The sequence below is a fragment of the Vigna umbellata genome, chromosome 7, assembly GCF_029865625.1.
Source record: "Vigna umbellata cultivar VRB3 chromosome 7, Vumbellata_1.0, whole genome shotgun sequence".
In the NCBI taxonomy this organism is placed as follows: domain Eukaryota; kingdom Viridiplantae; phylum Streptophyta; class Magnoliopsida; order Fabales; family Fabaceae; genus Vigna; species Vigna umbellata.
This window is the reverse complement of record NC_142171.1, coordinates 6,474,736-6,478,741: the sequence shown is the minus strand read 5'-3', so window position 1 is coordinate 6,478,741 and position 4,006 is coordinate 6,474,736. Positions and strand designations below refer to the sequence as shown.

The window sequence follows — 4,006 nt, the reverse complement described above, 5'->3', positions numbered from 1 at the left end:
GAACATATACTTGTTCTATACTTATGATGGTGTTTACATCTGCAGCCAATACTTGAACACGTGATATCTCAACCCATCAAAGAGCTCTCACCACTGAACTACATTACACCTTTCGAAAACATGCAATTTTCATTAAAACTTACTTAAATTTTATTACAATATTACTTCTAACTTTTACATTTTTCTTAGGTCTTATACCAAATTATAGTTGGTAACACTTAACCCTGGATAAGAGGCACTCGTCCATCATGAAACAACACTGACATGTAACGCGCATTGTACTTATTCTTTGGTAAACAAATGTTGACTTTTGGCGAGCAGTTATCAATGTTTAGTAGGCAATTATAACCTCTATTGAGTAGTGCTCAGCTTTTGACAAATCACTATTAACCTTCACTAAATAGTTTCCGATCTTCAACAGTATGCTATTAACCTTCACTAGGTAGTGTTCAACCCTCAAGAGTTCGCTAACTTTCACTGGATAATATTCACTCCTCACAATCAACATATAATGTGTTATAATGTGTATGCAACCGATTGTCCTAAGAAGACATCATTGTTTGCAAAGCCAAAGGATATTCAGCTACATACAATATCGTGTAACACTTGGGTTCGATTTTCAGTTATAAAAACATATTTAATAACTTGCATTTTGCAGCATGTCCATATACCTTAAGTGTAAATAAGTGACGAGAATATCATGTGTTTCCAACCTCGCACTGTAATGATTAAAGTAGTAAAAACTATAAATAGTTAAATTAAAAGATCCGAATCACAAATAATTCAAAATTAAGAATCTAATGCTTAACAACACAATAGCCGACTCGTATAAATTTCTTTTCAAACCGTCAATTTTTATTTTTATTTTTTGTTTTCTAATTTTCTACAATATTATTGCAAGTAAGCATGAAAAATTATCTGCTAATAAAGTTAACTATTAACTACTATGGTTGATAAAAGAAACAAATCGACTGAGCAGGGAGACAGCGTTGTCAGAATCTGGATTGAACAAATGAAACACGTGGTTTTCTCCTTTGCCTCCATGACCTCTGCAACACCCTGCCACCCACACTTCTCTACCGACTCCTTGTAATACCAACCCCGATCCCTCATCAAATCATTCTCAGCAACAAAGATCATCACTCTCCTGCAAGCTAGCTTTGCCAGATTCGGATCCGTAGCCGGGTTGATCAACGGGTCGTCGGATCCTGTCGAGGTGGGACAAATAAAACGCCACAAATTATCCACCGCTGCAAGATGTTCAGGCTTTTGGCTCTCACTTCCGATTCGCTCCACGCCCCAAAAGTAGGGATGCACCAAAACAATCCCCTCAACGTTAACACCCGGAAGCCCGTGGATCCCCGCTCGAATACACATATTGTGTGCGATGTTTGCTCCCGCACTGTCCCCACCGTAGAAAACCTTCCCGAAATCAACGTGGCGATTGAGGCACTCCTCAGGGCCGTTTCCGTCGAAATGGGACGCCACCCACTTGAGCGAGGTCCATGAATCTTCATAGGCAATGGGAAGGGGGTGCTCTGGTGCTCTTCTGTAATGAACAGACACAGCAAAGATGTGGGCCTTGGAAACAAGTGAGTTGAGGAATTTATGGTAAGGAGGAGAGTATGGTGTTTCTATGCAGAATCCCCCACCATGGAAGTAGGCTAGGAGAGGAAGCTTTTGGGTTTGATCGCTGACGTTGGGAATAAATATCCTGGCCGATACGTCGTCGTCTTTCGAGATTACGATGTCTTTGGATTCCACGTTTGTTTCGGTATCGAAACCCGGCGGGGTGACGTCGCAGCCGGCAAGTCTCTGGACGCTACCGTCTTTGTAGATTTTGAGAAAGGGTGAGAAATCGAAGGCTACTTCGGTAGAACTGGAATCCATGGCTGAAGGCGATGGAGAAGAAAGTTGTTAGTTTGTGTGATGTGGGAGAGGGATTGTTATAATGTGCATGCAGAAGCATTGGTTGGCGTGGATATGGTCAACTTTCTAGGGCTATTATGTAGGTAAGGTAAGGTTAAAAGTCATTCTAGTTCCTCAACTTCTACTTTTTAATATCTTCGCATCTCATAGTAAAACTTCAATACTGACAGATGGATGATTAACTAATATCATATGAAGCGGAACCAGAACCACTAAATTATTTATATTATAACTTTCAGTTGTATTAATGTTAATAATATGTAAATTGGAATTTAAAGAAAATTGAGCATTTAATGGTCAAGAAGAGCTTAAACTTGATTTTCTTAAAAAGGAAAAATAATTTATTCAAAGTTTACTACTTATTTATTTACAAAATGTACAAACCGAGAGTATATTTTGAGAAAATGAGTTTATTATATATATTTAAGATCATTACTAAAGATACAACTTTATTTTTTCTTTTCTTTACATTTGTTTTGTTGGTACAGCACGATTATCCAATACCTATTATTTTGGTATCATGTTTCATAAGTTAGTTAACAAATGGTCAGTTACAATTATTTTATTTAAGTTTTTTACATTTTTCAAAGTCATCAGAAAACTAGAGAGTTAATATTTTTATACTACCTAAAAGTTGGCCTGTTCTTACCATGTCACAAGTCGCGGTTACAAGTTGGCCTCTTTCTAATTAGTTATAAACCAACATTTTTCTACTCGATCATAAGTCGACCTCTTCCTATCTAATCAAAAGCAAATCTCTTCATACATAATCATAAATCGGCATGTTTCCATCAGATACAAGTCAAAATTTTTCCACCCAACCATAAGCCAATTTCTTCGTACTCGGTCACAAATCGACCTCTTCCTATCCTGCCACAAGTCAGTCTGTTACTATTCAGAATTAAATTTGTTTGTTATACTTTATTAGTGTGATATTCTTTAACTTAACATAATTTATATCAAAATAAATGAATCCCTATACCCACTCTAACCTTAATAAGTGTGGACTCACAAATGTGATAATTATTCTATAAATAATAAAATCAAAGTAAATAATTTAAGTTCATGTTTACAATTTAGGTTCTATCTAATCCACCAAACTCACCTGGACATAAAGTGACTTTTTCAGGCACACCACCGTCCATCCTATGGAGCACAAGTACCGAGAGGAGCAAGGAAAAATTCTTGACTCGAGGAAGATTGAGGAAGTTTGTAGAGTTCAACTTGTCAGGGTATACACAGTTCCATAAGTACACTAGTACAAGTCACTGACATTTAAAAAAACAGTCCACTTTATTCTAATTTCTTTCATGTCTCTTCCTTCTAATGAGGATGAATAGTTAAATATCTATAAATAAAGTAATAAAATTAAAATAATATTGATAAGTATTTAATCAAATTTTTATTACCTTATTCAATAATGTTTGTACATATAATTGTGTGCATTTGTTTCATGATCTCACACTTATAATTTTCCCATTGACGTAGATATTAAAATTTAAATACAAATATATATTAAACTTAATCATATTAAAAGTTGCTCATTCTCATGTTTTATGTGAAAAATGACGTGATAAATTTTCCAAAAATGGAAGGAATATCTTTATTTAAATTATTACTTAAAAAATGAGATTGACATGCAACACAAGAAAGAAAGTAAAATGAACTAAAATTTTATATATTTATTAAAAAATTGACGGAGATCGAATTTAAATGTTTTTAAATAATATTTAAAAACAAAGTTATATTTTAATAAACTGTTAAAAGTAAAAAAATTGAACTGAATTTATTTTAAATTAAAAATATTCTCCGACTTGTTTATTCGTTTATAGTATATAACTACTATTTATTTAGATATCTTATTGTCCTTGTTGTTATGTTGCTAATGAAATTACTACACTTTAATGGAAAGAAAGAGACCTATCCTTCGTAGGAAGGGCAATATTAATAAAATCCATAATAAGTTTTATCTATCTTTAAAATATTTGTTACATTGAGAATTTATATGATAGTGTGGTCACGAAGGTAGACATCTTAAAGGTCCACTTTGGGGTCATTTGATTTTTAAACTAAATCA

General features: G+C 34.0%; 1 pseudogene; it reads right to left on the bottom strand.

Annotated features, from left to right (window-relative positions):
* Window positions 1-853: 853 nt before the first annotated feature.
* On the bottom strand, window positions 854-1,899 carry LOC148195029 (putative carboxylesterase 7 pseudogene; annotated as a pseudogene).
* Window positions 1,900-4,006: the final 2,107 nt, after the last annotated feature.